This window comes from Callithrix jacchus, chromosome 16 (assembly GCF_049354715.1).
Source record: "Callithrix jacchus isolate 240 chromosome 16, calJac240_pri, whole genome shotgun sequence".
NCBI lineage: Eukaryota > Metazoa > Chordata > Mammalia > Primates > Cebidae > Callithrix > Callithrix jacchus.
This window is the reverse complement of record NC_133517.1, coordinates 69375438-69387805: the sequence shown is the minus strand read 5'-3', so window position 1 is coordinate 69387805 and position 12368 is coordinate 69375438. Positions and strand designations below refer to the sequence as shown.

General features: G+C 47.5%; 1 protein-coding gene and 1 non-coding gene across 2 annotated transcripts in view; both read left to right on the top strand.

The window, feature by feature from the left end:
• LOC108588705 (uncharacterized) overlaps positions 1-12368 on the top strand; it is a 332586-nt gene that overhangs the window by 205381 nt on the left and 114837 nt on the right. The gene's annotated exons all lie outside the window — the stretch shown is intronic.
• On the top strand, positions 12012-12176 carry LOC118148732 (U1 spliceosomal RNA). Its single transcript, XR_004735642.1, has one exon. It is a non-coding gene; the product is annotated as a U1 spliceosomal RNA (small nuclear RNA).

Genomic DNA, 12368 nt, shown 5'->3' with positions numbered 1-12368 from the left:
CGGTCACAGCCAGGCGTGGAGCTGAGAACCTTTGACTGAAGCCCCAGGCTTTGGCTCACTCTCATTGCCTTCATTTGTTCCCTTGGCCCCGCATACTGAGCCCCTACGCTAAGTCACTGTGGTGAGACAGAAAGAGGGGAGACGTTTTCATTTCCTCTTGGGAGGAGAGGGAGAGGTTAAGTCTCTAGCATTTGCCTACGTGGTGCTAATAAAAGGTGACATTTCTATGGGCTTATAATATCCTGGGACAAGCGCTGAACTCTGCAAAGATTCTCACTTAACACTAGGAACAAGCTTTGAAGATGAGAAACAGGCCCAGAGAGCTCACGTTTGAGTATTTGCTCAGGGTCCTAAGAAGCCTCTTTAAGTGGTAGAACTGGGACACCAACCCAGGAAGTCTGAGACGAGCCCAGTGTCGACCAGGAGGCTGTGCCTCTGCCCTTTTTGGGTAATAAAGCAAATGCATTTTGACAATAAGGCTAAAAGTGCTTTCCCGGTCACAGTGCCTGAGGAGTGTGGGAGGCTGCTCACTGGGGAGCCCAGAGGCGCTGAGGGCAGCATCTTTCTGCGTGCCTTGCTAGTCAAGGGGACTTTTCTGAGTGAGGGGGAATTCACCCTGTGCTACTGGGAACCGGACTCTGAGTGCGGGATGCGTTAAGCCAGCACTTCACAGGAGGAGGCGAGGACTTCAAGGCTTGCAGAACCATTGCAGGTCTGTCCGTGACACCAACACATCTAAGGGAGTAATGTGACAACTAGAGGGCTGCAGAGAAGACAGTCATGGCCAAGTTGTTTCTTGGGAAGAGATGAGGAAATCAGCATGGGGAATACAGGCCACCTGCCCTCTCTTCTCACCTGTGGGGCAAGGATGTTTTAGCTAGTCCCAGAGCTGAGGGCAAATTCCCCTTCAGAACTTTTCAAGGTTCTTTATTCTGAGTTTGTGCTGACAGGTTTCTCCTCATTCATGATTTGCTGCCAATGAGGATGAGGAGGTGAAGAATCTGGAAAGGGAAAAGGGCACCTTGTAAATGTACGAATGGGGTTTTCTACAGGGGTCACACGGGAGCATCATGGTTCTTTGGTGGAGAAGGTCAGTGCCTGGACCCTCAGGCTAAGCACCAGGCACTGCTTCAGGGTAGCATAGAAGGAAGACTCCTGGGCCTCATTCTCCACATTGCCCCACCCCTTTTGATCAACTCATCTAGCCATCTTGATGATCAGTATTTAGCCATCTTGATGATCAGTATTTAGCCATCTTGATGATCAGTATTTAGCCATCTTGATGATCAATTCAGATAAGAGTCTCTGATGAGGCAACATTTTTTTGTTTCCTGAATAATGCATGATGTCCACTGAACACATGGTACCAGATGACAGTGTTGGGCTCGGATAAAACTTACAACAGCGTTAATCTGATGCAGCGTCCATGGCTCATGTGATCTCCACTGTGTATGAAATGGACCGGGCACCCAGGGACAGTCCATTCTCAGAATGGAGTTGCTAGGTGTGTTTCCTATTCCTCTCTACCTAGTATCCTTGGAAGATGGTGAATGAAAATGCTCTAGTAGAGAAGGGAAGCAGGATTAATGGGTGGGGCTTGTGAGTCAGAAAGAGCCAGCCATCACTTCTGCCTCTGCTGCCTATGTGACTTCAGAAACGGGGGATATCAAAACCAATCATAGGATTAAATGGATTAATGTCCATCAAATGCCTGACACAGTGCTTGGCACATGCGCATTGCTTGTGAAATGTCTTCTCCTCTTTTGCTACTCATTCAGCATATAGTAAAGATGCAGTCCTTATCTTTTAAATGAATGAAACATCTCATTACCAAATCTATTCAAGGTAAACATTGATACTAATATTGATCCTTTTTTTGTGTGTCTTTCTGGAATCCTGTTACACCTGGGATTTAGGCACTTTAAAAAATATATTTTAAGTTCTGGGGTACATGTGCAGAATGTGCAGGTTTGTTACATAGGTATACACATGCCGTGGTGGTTTGCTGCATCCATCACCTCGCCATCTACATTGGGTAGTTTTTTTAATACTATCCCTCCTCTAGCCTCCCAACCTCCTGCTATCTCTCCCCAATCCCCCACCCCCTGCTATTCCTCCCCTAGCCCCCCAATCCCTGACAAGCCCCAGTGTATAATGTTCCTCTCCCTGTGTTCATGTGTTCTCACATTCAGCACCCAATTATGAGTGAGAACATGTGGTGTTTGGTTTTCCGTTCTTGTGTCAGTTTGCTGAGAATGATGGTTTCCAGTTTCATCCATGTCCCTGCAAAGGACACGAACTCATCCTTTTTTTATGGCTGCATAGTATTCCATGGTGTATATGTGCCATATTTTCTTTATCCAGTCTACCATTGATGGGCATTTTGGTTGGTTCCAAGTCTTTGCTATTGTGAACAGTGCTGCAATAAACATATGTGTGCACGTGTCTTATTTAGGCACTTTCCATCTGAAAAAATACATATCCCTTCAGCACTCTGGATGGGCTTGAGAACTGTCCTTCCCTAAACTAAAGCTGGAGTATTTTGAGATTGGAGAATTAAGGTAAGGGACTTTATCCTCCTGATCCTTGTGAAAGCAAAAACAGCTTTTGGAGTTGAAGGTCTCCTGCAGCACAGCTTGGGTTGTGGCTCTTGACCTCTCAGCACATCTTATTGGACTGCTCCAAAGTGCTTGGGAAGCTGATTCTCCATAACCTCACCCCAATCTGGTTCTCAGAGTCTATTCTACCTATTCGCTGTGCCTCGGAAGCTCTCCCTTCTGTCCCAAGCGGAGGGAGGAGCCCACCATCTTTTAGTGAATACCCCACTTGTATCAGAAGGTGCAGGATGCTCCAGCTGTCTTGGTAAAACATGTGGAGACAGCCTTGTGGGGAGGAGGAGAGGGCAAGGTGAAAGTTACATAATCAGATTGAAACACCTTTGGGGCATCCAGAACATGAGCTCTTCCTCCTTTCCCAGCCCAATCTACTCCTCCTTTTACCTCCTTGAATTCCATGATCCTTCTACATGAAGGCTGAGGGTGCGGTGGATAAAGGGTTAGAGGGTAGGACCGAGGGCTTCAGGCAGACTTGGGTTTTACTACTTGCCTCACTTTGGACAAATCACTCAGCCTCTCAAAGCCTTAGTCTCCTCATTTGTAAAGTAGCGAATTTAAAGTATTAGTGCCTACCTCATAAAGATGTGTGTGTTAATGAGGTAGTGTAGAAAAACAGATTATCATGCTGCCTTGCATGGAGGAAGAAACGCTCCAAAATGGAAGAGTTTTTTCAAATTATTCATTAATTTTGCCATTTAGGGTTCCTTGCATGTACCAGGCTATTTTGAAGTCTTTCATTTGCTGTCTCCGCTGCCTTTCACCTACCATCAAGTCAGCCTGGGAAGAGGCTGGGAATCACCTTCCCAGTTGTACCCAGCCCCTCACCCAAAGCAGAGTTGATTACTCCCTCCACTGGACTGCAGCAGGCTAGTGAAGACATGACCATTATACCATGGCTGCTGCACTGGGTTGAAATTACCTTTACCCCTCCCCCTCCCCGTTTCCGTTATTGCTGGTGGAATTGCTTAGAGCAAGGACTGTCTTACACATCCCAAGATCTGGCATCCTGCCTGGCCCAGGGCGAAAGAACAAACAAATGAGTAATTGAAAGGAGAGAGAAAACATGATAGAGACATAACCAAAAGAAGAAAGTTTTTAAAGCTTCAGAGAAAAGAATGAGGTCAGTTGCAATTTTTTTTTTTGAAGTAAGATGTTGGAAAGAATAAACGACATGATGAACAGGAAACTAACATGATTCCTACCATGAATTTGAAAGCTGTGCAAGCATGGAAAGGTAGGCGAGAAGGTGTGGACTGGTGAGAAGACACAGAAGTCAGAACTGAGAGGGTAGCAGAGAATTGTGCTCCCGTTGCGCTATATCTGTCATCTTTTGTACTGTGCCTGAAATTTCCCAAAGTGCATTTGCATTTCAAATCTGCTGTGATAGTCAGCATTCCATGGCATGCAGAGGTGAAGAGCATGAGGCCTTGCCCTTCAGTCAAGGTGGGGAGACTGGCACACATAGGATACTCCACGCTCCCAGGGGTATGTAAGGATGGCGGAGGGGACTTTCTCTATGCAGGGAGGCTTCCTGGAGCAGGCGCCGCCTCTTGTGGCTCTTGAAAGATGCTTGTGAATAAAGCATACTGGGAGCCGAGCTGCTACTTAGCGATTAAAATCTTTTCCATCTTTTAGAGTTCAGCACCTTTGTGCATCTGTGTTACCCATTCATTTTCGTTTAATTGTTGAATTTCTCATTGCTGCTACTGCAATGACTATAGCTGACAGACCTTCCTTGGGAGCCCAGTGTACCTCTTTCTGACCCTCAAGGACAGTCATTGAATTATGTCTTGGGAGCCCTTGCTCCTGTTGCAGGTGACTGGCTTAGAGGGCAGGAGAGCGTGCAGGGGCAGCAGCCTTTTCAGCTGATCCCCGTGCCCTGTTGCACCTGGAGGGCTGGAATAAGCGATTCCCATATTGGAGAAAAGGGCCGACGGGACCTCAGCCACGTGGGCAGAGAGTCTGAAAGCCAGGGTCTTGACAGGTCTGTCTCAGGGTGGGGTGATGAAGAGACATTTCCCTAAAATTCAGCTACTGGGAGCAGGAAGACACCAAAGGCAAGTGTTGGGATTCTCAGGCCTGCAGTCCTGAGACAGGGTTGTTCTATGACAGAAGAAAGGCTCAGGCATCTGCGTGTGTGTGTATTTCTACCCCCTAAAGGCACTTCTCACACTGGGAGCCTGCCTGCCTGCACCTGCCTAGAAATCAGCTTGGCTGGGACGCACACCGATAGGAGAGCATCCTCACCTTTCCCACCCATGAGTCGGGACTGTTGCCTGCCATGCAGCAAAGGTACCATGAATGTGGAGTCAGACACTTAGGGTCTACCCCAGGCTCCACCCCCTACTGCCCATGTGACTCTGAGCAGGTCTTTTATGCTTTTCAAACTTCTTTCTAAAAAACAAACAAACAAACAAAACAAAAACAAACACTTCTTGCCAGGCACAGTGGCTCACACCTGTAATCCCAGCTCTTTGAGAGACTGAAGTAGGAAGATCATTTGAGGCGAGGGGTTCAGGACCAGCCTGGCCAACAAGGTGAAACCCCATTTCTACTAAAAATACAAAAATTATCTGGGCATGGTGGCATGTACCTGTAATCCCAGGGATGACTTGGGAGGCTTAAGCATAAGAGGTCACTTGAAACCTGGAGGTGGAGTTGCAGTTAGCCAAGATCACACCACTGCACTCCAGCCTGGGTGACAGCGAGACTGTGTCTCAAGACACACAAACATTTCTTTCTTTTGCTTTTTAAAGACAGGGTCTTGGCTATGTTGCCCAGCCTGGCCTCCAATTCCTGGGCTTAAGCGATCTTCCCACCTCAGCCTCCTGAGTAGCTGGTACTACAGGCACACACCATACACCCAGCCAGACTTTAGTTTTCTCAGCCGCATCATGGACCAGAAGCCACCTGGTCTGGTTCTGAGGGTGCTGGGACATTGCCCAAGAAAATGGGCAATGAAAGGGAGCCTGCTTGTTTCCATTTCCATCTCTGACCTGTCTAGCTCTTGACCCTCTCAGTTCATTCTCGCTCACCTCTGGCCCCCTCCCTGGATGTGCAGACCGGATGGGCTTCTTCCCTTTTGACCTTCACCTTGCTCTTTTAGATTCCTCTCCTGGCCTTGCCTCCCCCTGCTGTCATCTGCTGGCTCCCTGCCTGTTACAGCCACTGTGGCCGTGCTGGCCCCCTGACCTTTGGTGAGATCAAATCAGCAGGCTCCTGCTTCCCCATCAAGGGATATAAGCCAGCACTAGTCTTTAGCCACAAGGTATATGTGTAAAGATTGCTTCCTGCCCTTGATGTCCACAGGATTTAAAGAACCCCCGGCCTACTTGGAACTCTGATTTTGAAACAGAAACATCTTCTCAAAACACCTTTGGTAGTGGCCCATTTCTCTATTACTGTTTCTTGTGGTTTCATATTGAGGTTTTTGGTGCATTGCGATTGCCCTGGAGTTTATTTTTAGTAGTAAAGACAGAGTTCAATTAATGTCAAAACATGAGGGCAGTAGCAGAGGAAGGATTAGTAAGTCTAGGGGAAAATGTGCTTAATTTTATTTCTTCTGATAACATCTTTCACTGATCATATACCGTCACACCCATAGACATGGCGCTTCCTCCGTGATGCCTACACAGGCAGGGCCCAGGTGGGGAACAGTGGCTGTGCCAGCCCCTGAAAATGAAAGCATTTCTGAGTCTCTTTCAGTCCAGCTCATCTAGCAGCTGGCCACATGGGTGACCACCCACTGCAGCTGTCGCTATGGGTGATGATTATCACTGTGGTTCAAGGAAAGGCCGGGCTTTGGAATGGTCAATTCTGATCATCTCCACGAGGGGATCTATTCTGTCTCCAGAGGCAGCATTCCGATTTCCTGAACACCAGCTCTCCTCCCCTGGATTGCAGGGCTGCGTCTTGTTCTCTGTCTGCTTCCAGCTTTTGGCATTTTGACAGCACAGAGGACATGCTTGGAGAAGTTTTCTCTGGTTGACTGAATTCAGGACCCTGACTTGGGGCTGGATTGGCAAAGTGATGATGAAAGTACTCCCCCTTCAGAAGCTCCCCAGTCTGCCTTGAGAAACAAAGCCGGACCTGTCGTCTGCCTAGACTTTACCATTTATAAAGTGATTTCTCATCCTTTCTCCTTTCTTTTATTGCACCAATATTGAAGGAGAACCTGCAGTGTGCTGCTGTGCAGGGCGCCTGAAATAAAGGAACAAAGCCACTGTGCTTTCTCTGAAGGAAATCACAGGAAGTGAAGCCAGCTTCGTGGGTTCCAGAATTTCACAGATGAAGGGACTTGAGGCTGGGAGCAATTGCATTGCTTGAGATCTCCCCTGCTTGTGGATGGTGGCTCTCACATCAGAACATGAGTCTTCTGAATCCCTTAAACCTACCCCGTGTCCACCTGTCCTCCCAGCATGTCCACCATACTCTCGTGCTGCTCCTCACCCCTTCTCCACCCATCTCTCCTTCTCCACCATTGTTCTCTGCCCGCTCCTGGCCCCCTGTTTCAGCTCCATTTCTTCTGAAGATGCGGATCTTTCTCTCTACAGTGACTTTTGTAGGAAGGGATCTGATGATAGGGAGTGGTGTTTGGGAATGTCACCTGGGAACATGGTTTGTTCAGCTTTCCCTGGGCGCAGAGCCTTGGGTCTCACCGGACCCACCTTCCTGGCACCTTGTGTAGTGACTGTCAGGAGGTGGCCACTCCCTGCTGTCCTCTCCGCCCTTGTCTACTTTCCTGCTATGAGTCAGGTGCTGAGTTAGGCTCTGAGGAGCCAACAGAGTGGACAAAAAAGATCTCTGTCCTTCTTTAAAGTTTTCAAAATATGCTGCTGTATTAGTCAGGGTTTTCCTGAGAAACGGGACCAATAGAAGATGAAGATAGATGCATATTTATGTCTATATCAATATCTACCTTGAGGTTTATGTCTATATCTATGAGATTTATTTATGATAAGGTATTGACTCATGCAATTATGGAGCTGAGAGGTCCTGTGATTTGCCACCTGCATGCTGGAGAACTAGGACAGCTGCTGTTGTCACAGGAAGGGCAGAGGGCTGGGGAGCCCGTAGCGTAGATTCCAGTCTGGGTCTGAAGGCCTGAGAACCGGGAATGCCAACGGCAGGAGAAGATTGATGTCCCAGCACAAGCGATCTGGCAGAGATGAAATTCAACCTTCCTGTGCCTTTAGATTCTATTCAGGCCCTCAGTGGGCTGAATGAGGCCCACTCTGCATTGGAGAGGACCATCTGCTTTATTCCCTCAGGCTCCTGGTTCAAATGATAGTCTCATCTGGACACACTCAGAAATGCTGTTTAGCCAGCTCTCTGGGCACCCTTTGTCCCTGTTAAGTTGACACATAAAATTAACCATCGCCCTGCAGAGACACAGTCTATCCAAACACCTGTATTTACTGGGTAGCGTGCAGCTCCGCCCACCAGGCTGGTTTGATTCCCTTGGCCCAAAGCTGCCCTTTACGTATTGAGCCCAGCTGACCCCTTGGATCCTTCACAGCCCCATCTTTAAAATGAGGATCCTGAATCAAGTAACTGTAAGTGTCACTCTTGTCCTGTTCTGTCTGTGTCCTGGCTTTAAGGGTTTGTCTAAGCTGAGCCCAATTGACTGTTGTCATTCTTTGTCTCTTCCTTGCTCAGACATCAGTTGGGTATTTTTGAACACTCCTGGGTTAACAGCATCCAGCTCCTGGCACTAGAGACAGCTCTTGACTCCTGGTTTTCCTCTTTGCAACCTATTCGACCTCTTTCCTTTTAAGATACACTCACCACATTGTAGGAATGTATCCATTTCTTTGTCCATTTCCTTAATTGTGCATTATATCAGTCCATTCATCAGTTTTCCTCCTGAAATATGCTAAGTATTGAGAATGATGATAGATACTACTAAGCCCCACTAATAAGTACTGTCCTTATAGTAGTAATAGTGTTTGTGGTGATAGTCGTGTTAGTGATGGCTGTGAAGAGACTACTTGTAATCTACCAGTAAAAATAGTAACAGCTCAGGTGTCTTATTCACCACGTTCCAAGCACTTTACATTATGTTATCTCATTTACTCTTCACAATCTGTGAGGAAATGGAGATGATTATGTAATATACAAGTTTGCAAATGGAGGAATCTTCCCACGGAACGTGTGTGAAGTGCATACTGGTGCTCTGGGCTTTTGCATAATTTCAAAAAAAAACTTTTTTTTAAACTTAAGGCTAATGTTTAGAAGCTTTTACTAATGAGAGGGCCATTTGCTAAATCAGTATAAGTGCTACACATTTGGGCATCTCCATCCCAACATGCCTCTTATCGCCATTCTTCGAAAGCAGACACCTCCTCTTCCCTCTCTCAAGGACCTCTGACCTTGCACTCCGATTCCTCTCCGGCCCTCACCCTTCCCCTTTTTGTTCCTCTTGGGATCCAGGTTTACTTGAGGAGCTAGGAAAAGCTCCTGATCCTGTAGGTTTTCTTCTTGATTTGTAATGAAGTAAATAACAGAACCCCCACCCAGCATCCAGGTCTCTTTCTCTCTCTCCTTCCCAGGAATAGCCGGGTTTCAGAAACCCTGCACTGCATGAACCCTTGGCCTGAGTTGCTGTGAGTAATAAGGTTCTGCTGGTAATTGGTGTCCTTCTGTTTGGAACTGTTTCCTTTTCAGTTTTGTCACACTCCCAGAGCTGGTTGCAATGGGGACATACTCATTGTGGGACAGAGGGCATCCTGAATCCTGTGGATTTTTTTTCTTCTCCAAAAATAAAACCTTGAAATTAGGACCTTGGCCTGTCCATGCACTGTATGACAGCACTGAGCCTCAAGGACTCATGTGGGCATCTTTTTGCTTTTGCAGAGCATGGGCACCCTGGCTTCAAGCTCACAAGAAATCAGCTCAGGACCTTAAACAGTGTCGTGTTAAAGAAAAGTTTCATAAAGACAGAATCAAGAAAAAAAAAAAAAGAGAAACCAATCTAAGTGGCATCCTTCCTGAGTTGTGTCTTATCTGAGTCTTCGGCCCCGCCCCCTGCTGCTGTGGGAGGAAATGGGACAGTGACTGGCCATGGGACTGGTTGAGGGTGTGAGGGTTAGTGGTGGTAGGGAGGTCGTGCTTCTGTGAAGCTGGAAAGGAGACCTGAGCCTGGCTCTCTGCTTTGCTGCTTGCCAGCCCTGTGGCTGGGAAGAAGGCTCTTGGCCCTAGTGAGCCTCTGCAGAGTGGGCTGTTCGGAGAACTGGCTGACATTGCTGTCTGTCACCCTTCCAGGACCCTGAGGATTTTAGCTCTACCCCTGGGTGCGGAACTGAAACATTCATTGGTCATTTGCTTCTGGTCTTTGGATCGGATTTTCCTCAAGTGCGGTTGAAAGCTGGGGGCTGGATGGCCACCATAGTCCCTCCCAGCTTTGACATTACACATTTATGCCAGTTCACTTTCCAGGCTGATAACATTGCTCAGAGTTTAATGGGAGTGGTGTAAGATATTCACCGCGGGGAGCAAAAATGGAAGGAGATTTTCCAGGTGTCATGATTTTTTTACCTGTAGCCCTTCTGCTTCCATATGCTTTTGCACATCCTCCAGACACTTTTAAAAAATAATCTCTATTTTCAGAAGAGTTTTAGATTTACAGGAGAATGGTGAAAATGGTCCAAAAAAGTCCATATGCCTGATCCCAGTTTTCCCTGTTACTAACACTTTGCATTAGTGTGGCACATTTGCCGCAATTCATGGACCGATACTGATACATTATTATTTATAGAAGTTCAAATGTTATTTTAGCTCTTACCGAATGTTCTTCTGTTTCAGGATCCCATCTGGGACCCCACATCACCTTTAGTGATCATGTCTCCTTAAGCCCTCATGGGCTGTGTCGCTTTTCTCAGACTCGTGGTTTTTGATGACCTTGACAGTTCTGCGTTTTGATGAGCAGTTTTGACTCGTCAGATATTTTGTAGCACATACCTCTGTCAGGGTTGTCTGATTCTTCTTCTTATCGCTAGATTGGGATTATGGAGGAAGATCACGGAGGTGAAGTTCTGCTTTTATCAAATCAAGGGTAGGCACCATCAGCATGACCTGTCCCTGATGGTGACTTTGACCACCTGGCTGTAGCAGTGCTTGTCAGGTTTGTCCACCTTAACAATACTTCTGTTTCTTTGCTCTTTCTTAACTCCCTTTTGATATTAGAGTCTTTAGAAGAAAGTCACTGTGCGTAGCCATCCCCTAAGGAGAGGGGAGTCCGGCTCTTCCTTCCCCATGGCTAGAGGATCTACGTGAACTATTTAGACTTTTTCTGCCTGGGAGGTTTAACTCCTCTCTCCTATTTATTTATTTATATATCAGTACGGACTTGCAGGTATTTATTTTATAAGTTTTAATTTCTTTGGGTTATGATCCAGTATGACTATTTTGTTGCTCATAATTTTTCTTCCTTGGCTATTAGGAACACTTCAGTTACTTCCTGTGTCCATTTGACATATTTCCTCATTGTGGGTGTTTTCCTCCCTCCCTCCCTCCCTCCCTCCCTCCCTCTCTCTCTTTTTCTTCCCTTCCTTCCTTCCTTCCTTCCTTCCTTCCTTCCTTCCTTCCTTCCTTCCTTCCTCTCTCTCTTTCTTTCTCTCTTTCTTTCTCCCTCCCTCCCTTCCTCGCGTCCCCTTTTCCTTCCCTCCCTCCCTCCCTCCCTCCCTCCCTCCCTCCCTCCCTCCTTCCTTCCTTCCTTCCTTCCTTCCTTCCTTCCTTCCTTCCCTCCCTCCCTTCCCTCTCGCCCCCTCCCTCCTTCCCTCCCTCCCTTCCCTCTCGCCCCCTCCCTCCTTCCCTCCCTCCCTCCCTCCTTCCTTCCTTCCCTCCCTCCCTTCCCTCTCGCCCCCTCCCTCCCTCCCTCCCTTCCTCCCTCCCTCCCTCCCTCCCTCCCTCCTTCCTTCCTTCCTTCCCTCCCTCCCTTCCCTCTCGCCCCCTCCCTCCCTCCTTCCCTCCCTCCCTCCCTCCCTCCCTCCCTCCCTCCCTCCCTCCTTCCTTCCTTCCTTCCTTCCTTCCTTCCTTCCTTCCTTCCTTCCCTCCCTCCCTCCCCTCTCGCCCCCTCCCTCCCTCCCTCCCTCCCTCCCTCCCTCCCTCCCTCCTTCCTTCCTTCCTTCTCTCTCTTCCTCTTTTTGGTACCTCCGTACTTTCGGGCACTTTAAGATGCTTAGGGCTCATCTTGTATATTTCCGGCCCCAGTTATAGAATCAGTCATTTCTCCAAGGAGCCCCAGTCATTTTATTGAAGAAAGGATCCAAGATCTGGCTGCTAGATGTGCTTGGGTTATTGTTTCCTCCAGATCTTCTCAACTGATAGAGCAGTGAAATATAAGTGTGTAGGGAGGATGGGGAGGATCAAAAGAATTTGTTTTAAATGAATATATAAATACTTACCTGGCAGGGGAGATACCATGATCATGAAGGTGGTTTCCTCACGGTGAGGCTTATCCGTTGCACTCTGGATGTGCTGACCCCTGCAGTTTCTTCAAATGTGGTAAACTCGACTGCATAATTTGTAGTAGTGAAGGGACTGTGTTCACGCTTTCCACTGTAAAAAAATAAATAAAAATACGCATGCACAGTGGCTCATGCCTGTAATCCAGCACTTTGGGAGAGACCATCCTGGCCAACATGGTGAAACAATGTCTCTACTAAAAAAATACAAAAATTAGCTGGGCATGGTGGTGCACACATGTAGTCCCAGCTACTCAGGAGGCTGAGGCAGAATTGCTTGAACCCAGGA